Source organism: Lampetra fluviatilis, chromosome 36 (assembly GCF_964198595.1).
Source record: "Lampetra fluviatilis chromosome 36, kcLamFluv1.1, whole genome shotgun sequence".
Classification (NCBI taxonomy): Eukaryota; Metazoa; Chordata; class Hyperoartia; order Petromyzontiformes; family Petromyzontidae; genus Lampetra; species Lampetra fluviatilis.
In genome coordinates, this window is record NC_136310.1 from 4,181,256 (window position 1) to 4,200,230 (window position 18,975).

Genomic DNA, 18,975 nt, shown 5'->3' on the forward strand with positions numbered 1-18,975 from the left:
AAGGCACTATGATGACAATGCAAATTGCTTCATCAAGTAGATTGTACTCATTGCTTGACCGGCTTTAATTGTAGTCTTTGTGTAACGCTGCACAGTGTGATATTGCATTCCGCCAAAGTTATTGCAGTTTTTTTTTACAGTTTTGCAGCAGAAACGATGCGATGTTAATGGACATTGAAACTAGATTCGAAGCTTTCCCCAGTCCTCTCTCATTTAAGGCCTCGGCACAGATTTGTTGTTCTTCTGTTTGTCTTGGTGTGCGTCTCGCTCGGTGTGTCTCTGCATGTGTGTCTGCCTATGTTGTTTCCGTGTCTGTGTTTTATCATTCATTCTTAGCTGATGATGGCTGCTTGTGTTGCAAACGAAACGTCGTATTCTATTAATGGGCATTGTTACGTGTTATGCCGATCGCATAATTGGAATAAAACTCGGAGAAAACGCCTCCAAAAAAAAAAGTATCGGGAAGATTATCCTGGATAAATAAAGAATATTATCGCCATTATCCAGGAATCTGCCAGGCTGCAATGGTTAACGCAGTTCGATATGATATCCGGGTGTGGCAGTTGAAACAATGGACAGGTCTCATAAATTACCCGCCTCTGTCCACTCACCATTGTTACTTGATACACCACGGTTAATTGAACGGCAAGTCACGCGTGTTGTGGGGTGCATCGTGGGATGTTCTCCCACTTCTTCCAAGACATCTGGCCAGCGTGGAAGAGGCAACCAAAACACAACCCTCTCTCGACTCTAGGAGAGGGGGGGCTCTGTAAGCGCTCCGTCTCGTGGAAATCGTTCCACCCGCAGTGGCGCTAGCATCGCGATTGCAATGCCTGGCGCCGTCAAGATTATATTCCTGCGCATTGTAGGCACGAGGAAGGACGGGATGCAGCCTGGGTGAATGGAAGAGCGGTGCCGATAGAGCAGCTGAGGCTATCACGTGCGCTACAAGGAGGCTCAGAGAGGAGGCGGCCGCGCAGACATTCAATCAGCCCCGGGGAGGGGGAGGGTGAGAGGGCCCATCTAACCATCTGACAGCGCAACGGCTTTGCTGCGGCACGGCGAGAGAGGGCGGCTTCTCACTTTATCAATATATTCCGGAGACAGCTTGCCAACAGTTCTATCTTTGACTCGGCGCGCATCATTCACCCAAGTACAAACACGCTTAGAATTCCCTGCACACGTGCCGAGCGGCGCCCGCCAGATACTGGAGGGAGACGTTAAGCTGGCGTGCAAATGAGCATCGTCTAGGCTCAGCTGTGACACTTGAGTAACCTGGTTAAGGGGGATGCAGCGTAATTCTCAGGTGATTATTTCGTAATTGCACGGAGAGGAAGTTAACATGCAGCAAGCCCAATTACCGGTGATTGCATAGCTGTTGCACGTTAGTTACTCTGGAACATTATAGTGTTGCGAAGGCAATTGCTGCTGTTATTACAATGCATGCTTTTATATATATAATCATCATTGCTGGCCAAGTGTAATCCTATTCTGGATGCAGGCCTCCCAAAGTCACCACCGCCACCTCTCAAAATCCTGCGCTTGTAACAATCCATTAATATATAATATTAATTAAACAGATGTAACATTATCCGTCAAAACGGCAATGAAGACAACGGGAAAGCACACGCAAACGTGTGTTCAATCTTTAGTCTGGTTTAATATTTAATCGAATGTTCATCCATTGCATGTGCTGCTGATGAAAAATAAATGCCACGTGGTTCTCCGAAAGCGATAGACGCAGCAACAGAGAATATGCAAGGTCACAAAGGTCGAAGGTGACCAGGTGGTTTAGCCATCGGAACAAGTTGAGCGGGCACCGTTGACATCCTGAGTTTGGAATCTCGGCAGCGGAGTTTCTTCTGCCAGAAATAATCTGAGCAAGTGATTGCAGGGCTGCACCTTTACCCATTCAATTTTAACTGCATTACAGTGAACAGCGTTGCTGTTTTTGTTTTCTTAAACAGTTGCAACGCTTTATCGTTGCGTTATACACCTGATCAACTTTACTCTCCTTCAGGGGCTCATCGTGAAACAATATTCAATTGTAGAGATGATTTGTTTTTGAAGACCGTCCATTAGAGCACAACGAAGAAAAATGTACTTGATAATACCATTACACACCCGTTACTGTGGCATTTTAACAATGATTCATGTGAAATTCAGCTCTTGAAATGTGAAAATTTTAATCTTATTTACCTCACCATGACAATACTCTCTCTCTCTCCATATTGAGAGTCTTACACGTTAAGCTATAAGAAATGGTTATTATAAGGTGAGAGTCCGCGGTTTTCACAGCCACCTATAAATAACTTATAAATGCCGAGCAAATAATTCGGTGATGCTGTGTTGCCAGCCGTGCAGAAATAAGCACACATAACAAACCACCCCACACATTCGTCTGTGGCGTTGCGTTTTATGCAAAAAAAGGTGACTGCAGAGTAGTAGCCAACATCATAAAGCATTTGCAAAGATGCCCTTCAATATATTTACGTAGCTAGTGATGCAATATAAACATATTTTACCATTGATATCATGAATAAATGGTCGGAGTTATGGAAGTCATTTGTGACATATATATAAAAATCGCATTCTAGATTTGAAGCTTTCGTGACTGCAAGGATTCATATTCTTAGGTTTTTTCGGTAAAGTCACGTAGGTAAAAAAAAACATTTAAAAGTAAAATAAAATAAAAATCACGACGTTTCGGAGGCAACACAAGCTTCCGTCTTCAGGTGGTACCGTCACAGCCACGACAGCTGTATCAAGTAAATGAGAGATTGCAGTAGCTACCACCTTCTCCAACCATTATATAAACGGAGTGGTAGCTACTGCAATCTCTCATTTACTTGATACAGCTGTCGTGGCTGTGACGGTACCACCTGAAGACAGAAGCTTGTGTTGCCTCAGAAACGTCGTGATTTTTATTTTATTTAACTTTTTAATGTTTTTTTACCTACGTGACTTTACCGAAAAAACCTAAGAATATAAAAATCGCAGTTGGGGGTTGACTCAGGCCATTAACTCTCCAGATAGAAATCCGTGGTGTTTTCGGGATTGTCCTGTATGCTGTTCGGCACAGTGCCTGATGTTTTATTCTCTGTCTATTCTGCTGAAACTCCCAGTGTGTGGAGCGGAACATCGTGCCGAACAGCACGCGGTCTGCGAGCTATGCAACACAGCTGCCAACACATGCACAGTCAGCATCTCTGTAGATGATGGGCTGAGCTCAGGATTTGATCTACCAACTCTCTGATTTTGAGTCAGTTGGTTTAACCCTATTACCACCAGGTCAGATATGAATGTATAAAGTTCCCACTCTCAATTATGTATACACCTGTTATTGCATAGTATTCAACATTGTGTACTTCCCAGAACAATTGCAGTGCCAAACAGCTCCACAGCCAAATGAACAAACCTCGCTCAAGATCCAGAGCGTAGAAAAACCCTCTTTAATTAACGTTTTACATTCCGTGCGTCCCTCCTTGGATGATGGCACGCTAATTGTGCACGCCAAACACATTTTTTGGACCGTTTTCAAATGGCGCAAAAGTGTACGTTATTGTCTCTCGGTCAAAGCGATCAGCCGCGGTAGACCTGAGATCATTCAATGGCCATCAGAGCGAAATTAGGTTCAATCAATCCTCCCTCAGTCGTAATCAAACCCAGGTCACGGAGGTGGCTGCGCATTACTCTGATGTATGAGGGCTTAGCCAACCTGGGCCGCGCGGGTGCCAGAACAGCAGCGCGTTTGGCATGCTAATGGTGGATAACCTCAGGAGCATGTCAGAACGCAATCTCGATGTAGAAAACAAATTTGAGGACTGCGGTGGCTGACTACCGATGGCCATTAGCCACGGGCTTATCAGAAGAAGGACGTCTCCCTTCACGGAAGGTCAAACGCCGGGCTGCGCATTTTTGTTTTCCACAAAGCCCTGGCGCCGCCTCTAATTCCACCATTGCGCCTTCCCTTGTTCCGCGATATTATTTTGCTGTTCCTTCGCTTGCGCTTAATGACGTCCACGGACGGAGGTGACCGAGTGGCGCAGAGGTCAGAGCACTGGGGCTAGCGCTGCTGAGATGACCGGGGGTTCAAATCTAGGTTGCAGCTGCCTGTGATTAAAAAACAGGGCTCTCAGGTGAAGTGAATTGGTCTCAACCGGGTCGCCGATGATTACGCGCAAAAAACTAATATCACGTGAAATTTTGTTCTGACCTTAAATTTGGTCAAATGCCTCCCATGAGAATTAAAATGTGGGGGATGACTGTTACGTGAGGAACATGACTCTAACACGCAGAGCGGGTGGAGAAAGTGCTGCTCTTTAATATGCGGAGGGATCTCAGACAAAGCTCTTTGATATCCACATCCGTGGGCCATTCTTTAACACGAGAGGAGGCGAGAGATTGGAATGGGTTCATTGTCCATAATTGAGGTTTTTGGATTCATTGTCACCTGACACGCCGCTGATAACACAGTCCGGATACAATTGGGGGAAAATGACAAAACAACTATTTGAAGAGAAAATATGTATGGGTTTGTGTGAACACGTTTACGAGATCTTTATATATGCGATTGTTTTCATGCACAGTACTGTTGTTTTGGTCACAATTGTGCAGCTGCCAGGCGTAACATTTTGCATTTAATGCAAAGTTAAAATGTAATGTTTATTTTATAATTTGCGAACAAAGCTTTGTATCCATGTGGCTAGAGTGTGTGGCTTGTAATCTGAAGGTTGTGCATTCCAATCACACCAAGTGTGCCCTAGCTAGAAAGCTAACCAGAGTTGAATCTGGTTGGAACGTGGATGGGAGACTCTCTGGGAATACAGGTGATATGGGCTTGGTCTGTGATGTGTCCATTATATTGCAGTATATGAATTGATTATTTAATTGAATTCTGCAAAGCTGTGAGTGTTGCCCCCTTGTAAGTGTGGCGTTTTTCAAGGGACTCCCCTTTTCTTCCACATGCCAAATACTCAATCATGTAATTGGTCAAAGATCCCAATGCAGACCCTTTTTTGCAAAAGAGCCTTGAGACTCAGTGAGGCTCATTTAAGTAAATGAAGGGCATTATTATTTAAATTCTTGGTCAGTGGGAAACTCAGACTTTCATCTTTATGGGGTGAGTGAAATGAGAATCACTTTTTGGGGAAGTCGAAAGTGGTTTTGCTATGGGATGAATTTCCCCCTAATTTACATTTAAAGAATAAATCGACTTTACTATGATTTGAATATGCTTCTAAAAACCTGTTTTAAAATGCATATATCTTAAACAAATTCTGTAAAAAAAAATATATCCACACATGTTTATAATTTATTAGAAATAAACATCTTAGTCACTTGGTTAGACTATCCCTCAGAAGTGGATGTAGTGTCCGTGATTGCCCCTTAAGAGCAGCACAGAAATGAGGTGGTGGTGCTGCGCTTAGTGCAACTCATTCCAGGTCACCGTTGTCTCCACACCAGCATTGTTTATTGTCGACAGCAAACATTTCTCACGTGAGTCTGAGTCAACCGGCGGTAGGCCAAGTGTTGCACATAAAAAATAATTTTACTTGGGCTGTTGCGATTGCTTCATCGTGCACTCTCCATTTAAACGTATGACAAAATACCCCGTAGACTGACAAGGTGTTTGCTCGTAGAGAGGGCCTCTTAATGGTGGAATAACACAAAACTAGCGGTGAGATTAACGTCATTCTGGGAGTGTTGTGTGAAGACGTTGAACTGGTCAGTCATCTTATGCTGACTACATTTGTGTTGCTGTGGGGAGTTATGGGTAAGAGCACACAGAAGGGGAGCTCTGCTCTGTCTCCATAACTACATATTCATACCATTTAGCCGTGGTGTGTGCGTCATTCATTACCCAGCGTTCCCATTGGCTGGCAGCCACGCGCCACCCAGAAAAGCCGTCTCCATTGGCTTCCCCCCACTTATTTCATATCCGATGAGATTTAACTTTTTTTTTTTCTACGCACCAGTAGGAGTAATGGTTGTTGCAGAATGTGTTTAATAAGCCTGACTGCTGATGAGACCCATGAGATTAAAACCAGCCCAGAGTTGTATTGCTTACACAAATGCTGCTCGATCATGCTGGTCTGATTTCAGGCCGAGGTAACATCAAAGCAACAGGCCGATATCGTCATTAAACACGCGCAGTTGAAGAATGGTTTGTGTTTTTTCTCAATCATTCATCTCTGTCGGTTACCTTTAATCAGCGATGAAAAAAAAATTTCTTCAACCCTATTGCTGAGGCCATTGCATCAATATGCAATCCATGGATGATTTCCCACAAAGTAGAACGAATGTTAAAGAGTGCAAAGCAACGATCAGTTGGGTCCACACCCAACCAGGATTTGAACTTGAAACGCCCCAACTGTAAGGAGAGCTGTCTGACCACGTTGTTGATTATAAAGATCCAACAAAGAAAGCAACTCATTTAATGAGACACTGCGGTGCCCTATTCCTTACACGTGCCGTGCTCACACAACCGCATGAGTAATGCTGTACGTGGCTTTTTGGTCATTTTTGCTCAGTGCAGATTTGCTCTTGAACTGATGCCCTGAGTGCAAATGGGAAGGGGAAAAAATCATAAGCTTCATTTCCTGGCAATAAGCATTGTACTCTGCTGCTGCAAAAAAAAATGTTTTTCTTCTCCTTTACAAATACATCGGTATTTTTTTTTCGTTAACATGCCACTTTAGGAATAACATCTGGACATTTTTCTCCACAGTTAATAAAAATAAAATCGGGTTATCTTCTGCAGAATCAGAACACTTGGGCAGTCTCGAGTCCGAGCAATCCTTTGTGTTAAAATTAAGCACAGCTGTACAAATATTTAATCATTATTCTAGGAATTCCAAAATGGAAGGCATATTTGCTGTTTAATTAAAACAGTTGGAGAACGCAAGTTAAAACGAAGTGCTGGTACGTGTTTTATTTTGTTTTGTTTTTCAGTTCACAGCGTCCAGGAATTCACTTACAGTTTTCCGCGAGAAGTGTCTGCCTGTGAAGAGTGGTGTCTGCAAATGAGCACTTTACAAAGATGCCGGATCAATTAATTGACTCGCATTGCTGGCAGCGGACATTCTGTACCGAATGCGATGTAAATCAGCAGGTTTTTTTTATTATGGGGCGTATGCCATCGCGCGAAGAACATTTTAGTTTTATTTCCATTCCTTCCACCCTGGCCTTTCCCCCCCTTCCCCCAAAAAAGTGATTTTGGAGCGAAATTTGCCGCCTGTACGTCAGCCGGGGCCTCACATCCATCACACCGTTATGGCTGACTAATGGGCTCTTGGTGGCTTCCACAATTATTTTTAGGATGATAAAGAATGACAGCGCGGGCCTCGTGAAGGAGGTGTAAATACCCCATTAGCTCGCCCCGCGGGCCCTGTGGGCAGTGCAATAAATTCTGAGGCTAAAATTTCTCGCGTGTTCAGCGAGCGAGCAAGCGCAGAAAGCCATTAGAGGAAAGCCCAATCGATACTGATTTTATGGGCGAGTATGCATCATAGCCTGCTACGCGAAGCCTGTTCAGCGTTTTGTCACCTTTAAGCACCAGTGTAAGTTGATGCAAGGACGCAATATTTCAGCGGCTGGGTGGGTAATAATAATAATAAAAAAGGCATTGGTGTGAACTCAATTTCAATAAAATGGATTTGTTATATTGACATTTACATTATTTTCTAAGGTAAAAAAATGTATATGCTGCATGCGACACATTAAAGCATTACATATGTTGTATTTTAATCAATATATGCGTGTCTTCGCCTTTGTGAGTGGGGGGTGGGGAGTGGTAGATTCGTGGTTAACACAGTGCAATGAACCTGGCGAACCTCAGTTCAATTCTCTCTCACGGCCAACACCAGCGAGGCTTATCTGAACCGATCCTGGGCCTCCCGTAGGTGGACTCGGCATTAAAACTAGTACATGGTGCTGTGTAGACATTATTACCACTGGGTGGACAAAATTGGCCGCGCGTGGCGCCGGCCACTCCAATCTTTCATGCGCCCGTTCCGACTTGAACTCCGTGCACTCGCTCCATCCTGTCTGTATGACTATCCAGAGGATCGTTCCCTTTTGTGTGCGTGAACGTATGGTGGCATCATGAATAGATCAGTGCAATTCGTGACCCCCAGTGTACAAAGCCAGTCAATATTAGTATACCAGTCTGGCTTTGTGTCTGCCTGAGGTTAACCTCGGATTTACGTGTGTACCTGGCGCTGTAAGCAGTGGGGTAACAAAGATGGCTGTGCATTTTGATAGCCACCCCCCCTCCACCCTACACCACCCTTAAACGTCTGGAACCAGTAATTGATTCTGGTGGAATGTTTTGTAACACACTCACCGGTTGCAATTGCTGCCTTGCTCATGACACTGCTGGCACGGGCATTCCATTTAAATTAGATTCCCCGTTTAACGAAAACAAACATCCGAATGACTCTATTCAGCGTTTCCAAATAAAATTAAATGTGTTTAGTCCATTGGTCTATCTGTCAAAAAAAACATTAGCAAGCTGCAGCGTGTATAAAACTCTTTGACACGTGTTGAGACGGGTACTGCAAGATCTGACCACGTCCGTCTTGTGCTCATCAGAGCTGCATTGGCTCCCGGTTGCCGAACAAATAGATTGTTATCAGGTCGCACTCGTTACACACACGAAGTGCTTGCCGTAAATGAACCGCAGTACCTTTCTGATCTCGTCAAGGAGCGTGTGCCATCACGCGAACTGTGGCCATCCACGCAGCGGCTTTTGGCTGCCCGTCGAACAAAGACGGTCTCATCGCACCGCGCGCTTTCAGATGCGCTTCTGCGGCCATCTGGAACGCTCTTACTTCCGATGTTAGGAAGCCACTGGAGCTGTGCGCTTTTAAGTTTAGATTGAAAACTCATTTATTTCTGAATGCTTTTTTGTGTTTATCTTGTTGTCCCCCCCCCCCCCCACGTCCAATTTGCACGGATGACTATGTACGGTGCAAAAGAAGGTCAACATATATATATATATATACCGGGTATACAGACACACAGTCTCAGCTGATTCTAAACAACGTCGAGAGAACAATGTTCCGACATTCACAAGGTACACTACAGCAGCATCGTCACTCACACCCCTTGCCTGTGGTCGACTCATACCGTGGGTTATTAATTCGGCGTCACTCGCGAATGCCACCTTAATCGAGCCAAGCCTTATATTGATAATGCCGGAAAAAGAGAACGTTTTTTCTCTACAGCTACTGCTGCAGCTCTTTACAGTACCGTTTGCAGGGAAAATTAATGGTGCGGTGGTTTGATTTGCCACGTCCCACCATCCGAAGGTTGCGAGTCAAAGGTCTGTCAAAGGGTTGAACCCAGGGCCCATAATCCACGGTAAAATGAGTACCAAGTGTCAAGCCCGTGGGGTAAAAAAGCCTAGTCCCAATAAGCCTCATTGATTGATTGACGCTTTAGCAATGGCTCCCTCTATCCAACTGCGGGTTCTTACGGCTTGTGGCGTTGTCCTGACCTTGAGGGGTGCTCGCTAATATTAACCGTGCAGGCAGTGACGAACTGCTTGGAGGTTACCATTGTACTTTTCGTTTCGGGTGCGTGTCACCAAGGTCGACATTCCGCGCAGGTGTTACACTTGATCCAAGCCCGTTAAACGCCACTGGTCCCATGCTAGCATGAACAAGCGCATTCATAATTATCATCCTTTTCCAACCGCCTCCAATTAGTGCCCTTTGTTCACGCAGGAAATGGTGTTAATTATGCGTTCGGGGGGCGCGTGACATCATGCACGAGCTGTCTCGCACACTGTAAAAGATTTCAGAAATAAAATATTCTCGACCCATTTACCTTCTCATGGCTTAACAACCAGTCATTATATATATGGCGCCACGGTGCCCAGATGTTAACTTCCTCGCCTGGTATGCAGGAGGTCGTTTGTTCGATCCCGAACCTGACATCTGTTGCATATTTGGAGTTTGCGTGTCTCTCTCCCCCGTGGTCGTGTGGATTTTTCTCCAGTTCCTCCGGGTTTTTTCCCTACACGTTTAGAATCAACATTCGTTTAGAGTATTTGGCTGCAATAAATGTTTGTGCGATAAGCCATTTTGTTTCAGCTGTCATTTGCGATAGCCAGGTCGTTTCTGAAAAAGAGCTATGTAGATCAGTGGGCCATACCTCGTAAAATGTAATATATATTTAGTTTTAGATTTGAAGCTTTCGTGACTGCAAGGATTCATATTCTTAGGTTTTTTCGGTAAAGTCACGTAGGTAAAACATTTAAATTAATAAAAGTAAAATTAAAAGTAAAATAAAAATCACGACGTTTCGGAGGCAACACAAGCTCCCGTCTTCAGGTGGAACCGTCACAGCACGATAGCTGTATCAAGTGAGAGAAATTCCAAGAAACAGTATTTGTATATATACTGGTTGAGGGTGGGAGGAGCCAAGGTAGGCCCTGAATATTATTTTTGTGAGGTTCGGTGCGGCTGAAGCACGCTGTTAGGAATGAGCCTTTGTTGTGTAAACTAGGTGCGGATGATGTAGAGGTGCGTGTAAAAGGGACTGAGCCTTTTTGTTGTGTAGAGATGATGCGGCTGAAATCGCTGCCAGGAAATTTTTATTTTATTTTACTTTTATTAATTTAAATTTTTTACCTACGTGACTTTACCGAAAAAAACCTAAGAATATATATATAGTTTTTAGTTTCAGTTCAAATGAATGGTTCAGCTATCACTTTCCACTGCTGGGAATCGAACTCGTGCGGCCGGGTTTATCGCTCAATGCACGAACCACTGCTCCCCGTGGCTCATGTACACGAGTGACAGCTCACGGCCATTACACTCCAGGCACGTGGCACCAATGACGGATCACGACTACCTGTGTGCATGCGACTTCTGCAACATTGTCGCCGTCTGTTTTAGGTGAGGAGTAATTCATGAAGGGCTCTTAGGAGCGCGGAGCCAACATTTTCACGATTTGGAATATTCAATGGAACACCTAATATGCTTTCGTTGCTGAAACATGTCTCTTGCCAAGAGTTAAGTATTCGTGCTTGAAAATTACACCTTTAATCTATTATGTGAGCTATTAAAAAACAACGTGAGGTGAGAATAGGCAGCACAATACAATGCCATGGTTTGGATAATAATTCACACATGTCTCGCGATGAACTGCGTTGCACATTTAGATGCGCTATACCAGTATGCGATGCCTGCACATTAACACGTTACTGGAATCTCGTTCTGAAATTATATCGGTGAGGTTTGAGGCAAAGAAAAATGACCAACAGCATTACGTATATTTGTGTTGACCTGTCACATGAGGCTCTGGTGAACACTGCACCACACGCCCATAACCCCTTGTTTATACCAATTGACATTTGGTTTCTGAACCAAGCCTGGAATTCATTTCAGTCGACTTAGGTGCAAATACATTGTTCCCCTGAGGGCGGAATGTCATCAACAGCAACCGGATGTTGCTCCTGCTCTCACCAAACCCTGGCAGGTGTCAAAGGAGAACTCGGTCGGTAAACTCAGCACCTGGGTATGTCCTGTGGCCTGCCAGTGAGCCTTCGACACTTCACGTGGCCCCCAAGGTCATCTAGTCTGGCATAAGCACTGCAGGGATGTCACTGCCACTTTTGTGTGGAACGGTGGTTGCAATTGTTAGCCTTAAAGTGTTTAAGACGAAACTTTGTTCTGTTCATGACATTGCCTGCAGTGCTTGAGATAAAGTGACAATATCAAAAGAGATACGGCGCCATGATTGCCATGTCACTGATATATGGGGTCCATTGGCCAGCATCTTGACAGGACATTCACAAAGCACAACGGAGCCATTAGAGAGAGCAGCAGGCCAACTCATTGGAGACAGCTGACAGCGGTGCAAACCCACGTGGGCAAGCTGATCACGTGTGCACACCGAGAAAAAGCTCCTCATGAACCAGGTCGCTTTATTATTACCACTGCATTGTATGAATACTAGATGACACATTTTCAACACTGACATCAACAAGCCATGAACATATACAAGGACAACTTAGTCATGTGACGTAAATGGAAAATGTTTAAATCCATCAGCCTATTGACTTTCTATGCCGCTACTATAAAGCAGCATTCGCTTAAGTAAACAAGGCAACTCTGGACCAGTTTTGACCTTCTGGTTCTCATCAGCAGAGTCAGGATTATGAACATTGGAGGAAATGCCACGCGGCCATGACTATCACTGTGGACTTCTCGCAACATCGAGACGAATTAAGAATGACTTCTTGAATCGAATCGTGATGCTGAATCATGACAATTACTCCAAGTTTTGGTGCGTAGAGGCAGGGATTAGAGGGCAGTGGATGTCGGACTGCTACATAACCAATTATTATCAGATAACACGCGTGACCTCAGAGACACAAACCACGGGATGTGACACAATAAAACACGTGCCACCATCTCATTTCCCAACGTTCAGCTGTCAGGAGAAGATTTTCGTTACTTGTTGCAAGCAATTGCCACCACAAAACCGAACCAAAAATAACCAAATGGATATGACTGTGATTGAATCCAGATGCGCCCTGCCGACTATGTATGCATGTATGCAAGTTGAACACATGTCGCATCGTACGTATCCAACCAGAGATGTGAGGGGGGAAGGAGAACAAACTAAACGCACCAAAATGCAACACGTGCCATCGTTGCTGTCCATACATTGTGCCTCGATGATGGATGGTAGAGGTGCGTCATTAGGCAGTGATGCCCCAAAGTGCATTCTACCTAACATTGTATTAGCCCAAATTGTATTTAGCATTTTCAGAGATATCTGAATGACATGGGACTCACTTATGTTTGCATCCAATAAAATAGCGTAGCATTAAATGACAAAACCGCCAGAACTGGCCACAGTGAACACACAATGCTTAAAATTTGCCATGTTAAGCCACACATCTCAAACCTATATAACCTTTGGCTGCAGTAGCTCTCTCGCTATATATTTCTTCCTACCTCAGCAGTCCGCCTGCTGTACTTTTTCACCTGAAGACGATTGCTTGTGTTGCGATCGAAATGTCGTGATTTTTTTTTATCTACGTGACTTTACCGAAAGACCCAAAAAGAATGAATTCCTGCAGTCACGAAAGCTTAAAGTCAGGATACACCAGTGGCGGCTCCTGCAAAATCTCTCAGGGGGGGCAAATGTCTGGATGATTGATAAGGATAAGGTCCACCCATGCAAAGGATAAATTAACAGCTTAAGCATGAAAGGCAACTTCACTTCTTTAATATTAATGAAAAATAAAGTGACTCTTACAATACATCTTGTTTGTTTCTATACTCACTATTAATACAATCCACTCAAGTTTATTTTATTAAAGATTCCACTAGGTGGCGACAAATAATATTGTTGGATGCAACGTGCTTACGTATGATGACGTAAGCACGTTAGTGCGAGCCCTCCCGGAAGCCATAGAGACTGCATTGCAGCGCCCCCCATTCGAAAAAAAACATCTTTGAATGTAAGTCTATGGGACCACTCGGGGCGATTCTCAGCCGGAGGGAAATCGCCCAAAAAGAGGCGGTACTCCACAGAACGGGACATGACGCTGATTGGACTATATCCAGAAGCACAGTGACGGCTAGCGTGACTCTGTGGTTGAATGACATTGGTGGTGCGTCACTCAATCGCCCTAATGAAGAAACCGCCCCTGGGATACACTAACTTGTTTGCCCGTCCTAGGACGGAAGCTGTAATGTTTACGAAAAAATTGAGCAGAGTGTAATTGTATCTTGTGTAAATTTAATGGCAGTGAATATTGCACGAAAGAATGTCATCAAACACTTCGCTGCAGTTCACTGTAGCACTGTATTAATGGCAGTGAATCTGGCATGAAACGAAGTCATAACACACCTCACTTCATGTCAAAGCCATGAATCGTAGAGAAATCCTCCTGTTTCGGTAAAAAAAAAAAAAACTCTGTTATGGATAATATTGGTCACGAAAGCCTACTGATCAGTGGCAATGTGATTTTTGAACCGGCATTTACTGACCAGGATGGTGAAGTATGATCGATCAACCCCCATGGCCGACATGGCCTTGGTTACACTCTATCATGCAATGGATCGGCAAAAGTGTTGTGAAATTATTTTTCTATTTTATAAGGACATATTCTATGTATGTATGTTGAACTTTTTTCACACTCTACGTAACCAACCATGCTAATCGGTGCAGTACAGCCATTTATTTTCATAGATTTGTCATTTAATATACACAGTGTATTTTGAAGTTATCTTACATAGCCACTTCCGTGCCCTCGTCGAGGAGGCCGCTCTCCTATCTTACAGTTACATGCTAATTTCTCACATTAACATCACTAGCCCCGGCAACTTCTTTATGACGCTTGGGCTACACCCATTCCAAACCTTTGAAAACAGTCTGCCTCAGCAGCAGACCATGCTTTCCCACCTGATGACGGACGCTTGTGTTGCGCCCGAAACGTCGTGATTCATTTTATTTTATACCTACGTGACTTTACCGAAAGAACCAAAGAGTATGGATTCCTGCAGTCACGAACGCTTCAAATCAAGATTATTATCTTACAGAGTTATAAAACATCATGTTAATGAAAACGCAATATTATTTTTTTGCATAACAGCTCATGTCTGTGCAACATAATTACGCTGGTTTACCCAGGAATACATCTTTCAAAAAAACTCACCTTTAACATTTAATGAAACACACGTATGTCGTTTTAATATTTAACTTTAATCTCTTGTATGTTCAGTACAATGTCGACATTATGAACCTGGTGTGCAATGCTAATTGGTTGCATCTTGCTGATATTGTAAATGACACGTGGAACTAATGATTTAATGCCATCTGACCAGGACACCCTTGGAGATGGGGATCACGTGGTTTTATCCAAGTGTGCCGTTTATCGTGGTCATTGGACAGACTTGCCCCCAATGTGAATGTTGAATTTCCCGCAATGGACTCAGGGCTGCAAAGAGATGAGAACTGACAAATCGTTGCATCGTGAACACCGATTTAATCTGTTCTTCAAAACGTAATGCTTTCTTTGTATTTTATTTATTATAAGAAATAATGATTCTGTGATGTGTATTCTGTCCCTCAAGTATTTTTTGTACTCTATGTAATGCCATCCAGCCTCTTTCCCTTTACAAAGAGACAACAATGCCTCAATGGGATCCCGTGGGGCTTTAAACACAATAATTATTTATCATATTAATTATATTATCAATGCACAAAAAACCGAATTAACCAAATTGAAATGAAAAATAACTACAAATTATAAGTTAATTGGCACATTAGTGCACCATAATCACAATGCACCGGCAGTTAAGGTACTCTGCGATATTCTTGGTTTTTCCCATCCACAAATTGGATTCTGAGAAAATATATTTCCTTAGGCACAGAGAACGCGATGTTAATATAAGTTCTGAGCTAACGGATGATCATTCACAGTCGTTTGTGAATTCAATGCTGGATAAAAGCCTTCCCTCGGGGTGGCATGGGCAGTGGCTTTTCAGATATTACTCACCACTCACGATGGCTATGCAACCGATAATCTAACGGAGGATTGCTGGTATCGTAGCGCAAAGCTTTTACAAGGTGCAATTTGTTTGTTTTGGTAGGGGCCACACATCTGAATCTATCTTTGTTGCACATCTTTCTCACCGTAAGTAGTCAACCTTGTCGATTTGGAGGTGCGGGGGAATCAAAAATATGTTGTGCTGTCTGTGTCTTTAATCTTCTACTTGTACATAAATCCTAATTTCAAGCGGACTATGACCAGTAAAATAGAGGCCACTGAATGAATGATTGCTGCTATGAGAACCAGAGGCAATTTTGTCAACTCGGTAAGTTCTTTATTGGACAGAGCCATTATAATCATGGGGAATAATAAATCACGTGTTCCCTGGACATGACTAACTGGAAGGTGATAATGAACATGGAGCTCTAAAGTAATTATCAGCCAGTGTCTAAAAATATGGCTCGAGTCTCATGACTATCCTCCAAACACAGCATTGTTTATACAAAGAACATGGCTATACTAGAACACGGTGTTACATCAACAAAAAAACACAGATTATTTGGCAGCTTGTTAAAAGACAAAAGCTACGTTCAACGTTCCAAATCACTGAATCGTGTGCTTTCAGATGTCCTTCTGCGGCCGTCTGGAACACTCTTACTTCCGGCATTAGGAAGCCACTGGAGCTATGTACTTTTAAATCACCTAGATTGAAAACCCATTTATTTAGAACTGCTTTTTTATGTTTAGTTTGATGTCCTTCACGCACACCTCCGATTATCACGGTTGGCTACGTATGGTCTGAAAGATGTTGAACATGAGGGCCGTAGGCCGGACAACCTCGAGCGGGGCTCGCTTTCTCCCTCTCGCGGAGGCAACTTCCTCCACCTGTTGGTACGAGAAAGAAATTGCAGAGCTGCACCTTTGCCTTGTTGAAAGCCACCAAGCAGGAGATGAACACCATACTTAGCTTGTTTGAGCAAAGGACGTTTTAGACTATTTCATTGTTTTAAGTAAGGCGCGTAATTTTAATATGTAAAGTACATTCTGTAACTGCATATGTTTCTGCGGATGTGTTTTCAAATTGTACAACACCCAGTAACAACCAGAAAACACAACAAGTCGAAAAAAAATATGTGAATTTAAGTTTGACATGTGATTGCACAAGTACTGAAATGTTCACGTAAGTAAAGAATGATATTTCTTAGAGCATTGATTTTGTTCTGTATCACTGTGCTGATCTTTACGGTGTGTAAGCCATGCGGTGACGATTGCTTGTGAAGAGTACTATGTTGGTTGGCACATTTCACTATCATAAGTCCTGGTCCAATTCACAAGGACACACACGCACCATTGGTACATGGCATGATAAAAATAGTAACCCGACCTTGTCCTCTCTTGGGGTAACTTGGCTTAGAAATTAATACCTGGCACACAGCGTGTGAACATCACGACTGGGAAAAGACAAAGACCACACCACCCCTACAATGAGCCTTGACAGCCTTAATAGGCACTAAGAGCACTTGCCCCTAACAGTCTCGCATACGGATAAATGGAGGATATTGTCGTAAGCACACCAAGCAAAAACTCAGCACCCCCCAGAGGCTCAAGGGGCTCCGCATTCGCAGGGGTGCATCAAATATCAGCCAAAAATTCAAATCCTAATAAACGTAACTAAATAATGAACGTGAAAAGCATATCCCTTCTGTCATCTCATGAGGATTTTAGACATTTCAAGGGGGTGGGTGGGTGAGTTGGGGGGGCTCAAAAATATGATTTGCTTATGATCCCCGAAAATAGGATAGGACTTTCACTGCGATCTTTCTCTTTGTGCATGCAGTGGTGAGTCGGTATGCATGTGTGTATGCGGAGTGGGGAGCGGTAGTGTAGCGGTTAGAGCGCATGCCCTTTGAGCCCGGCGACCCGAGTTCGATTCCCGCTCACGGCCAACACCAACGAAGATTATCTGAACCGGTCCTGGGCCTTCCCCTAGATCGACTCAGCCTAAATTGATTACCTGGTGCAGTGTGTGAACATCGCCACTGGGCAACACAATAGCGGTGGAGTGTGCTGCTGGCCACCCATGCTCTGGTGTGCCGTGCCGGCCTTCGTAGGTGCCAATCGCTGACCGCACTTTCCCCAACAGTCTGCACAAGGCTTCTGCGGGGGCTGGTTGTCTTTGTGAGCGCTAGCACGCACACAGCTGGCACATTCAAACATCTCCACACTCGTCACTTCGTGGCGTGCCTGTGCACCGCAATGTGCTCCACGCAGCAGTGACAGCTGCAAAAGCCAGGAATTAGTTCCGGTTGCTATGAGGACGTGGGGGGAAAAAAATGAGCGACACCTCAACTGCTGGGTGTCAGAACAGATGACGAGTGGCTTATTTTAGCTCTAAATTAGCATTTCCATGGGGCTTAATTCGATGTGAACATTAATTTATACAATGGCAAAAAATCGCACTTCATTTGGTATGGTGTAGAAAGCTAAAATTGATGTCAGATGTTAATTTTTTTTGGCTTCTATTTTATTATTTAAATGTCTGATGGGAAAAAAAAAACGTTGATTAGGATGGATAATCCTTCTGCATGTGTAGTTTCAATTAGTTAACTTTTTTCGTAAAATTTGATGACAATGGTAGCACTTTAAGTGATCACATTTTCTTCCAACTTGTGAATCGAATCCTTTAAAAAAACAAATAACTCAAACATATTTCATTCATAAATGAGAATTAGGGATATGAGAGCGAAAAAATGATGCAAAAATTACAGCAATTATCATACATTTACTTCTGGATTAAATGCCTAAAAACATATTTCACATATCGTTGCTGAGCAAACTCAATATTCATTCGTTTTCTTTATTTTCCTTCGTCGCAATATCGTTCGTAAATTAATGAACGATAGTGAAGAGATAAGAGACGGATCGGGCCCACTGTTGGCAGATTGTCCTCCGCTAGTGGGAGCTCGAGAGGGCATTTGTGCCCTACTCTTCCGTTCTTGTCGAACCTCTTGGCATTGTAGGAGTACCCACACTTTACCCCAACACATGCGGCCTGACCATCAACGAACTTGCAGTTCATTGTGTTGGTGTTGGCTCGGCAGAGGCAGGAGGATTTATCGCCAACCTTTTGACCTGCAAGTCCAGCGTGCTCACAATTACGCCAAGGCAGAATCAAGATCTATTCCAAACTCTGCTCATAATTACCAACGTGGATACGTTTCGAACCAGCTGGAACGTTTTGCAGAGTTGAGTTTGGAAAATGTAGCCGCTGTAAATGGAATTGTAGTGTTCTAAATAGGTTGCACGTGCGAGCATCTCTGTAAAATCACGTGAGTCATGTCTGGGAATTCAACTCGGTCACCAGCTTTTTGGTGCAGGGCGCTAACCACTACACTACCGCTCCACTCACACACATGTACGCGCACACACACACAAAACACATACCCAGGTGC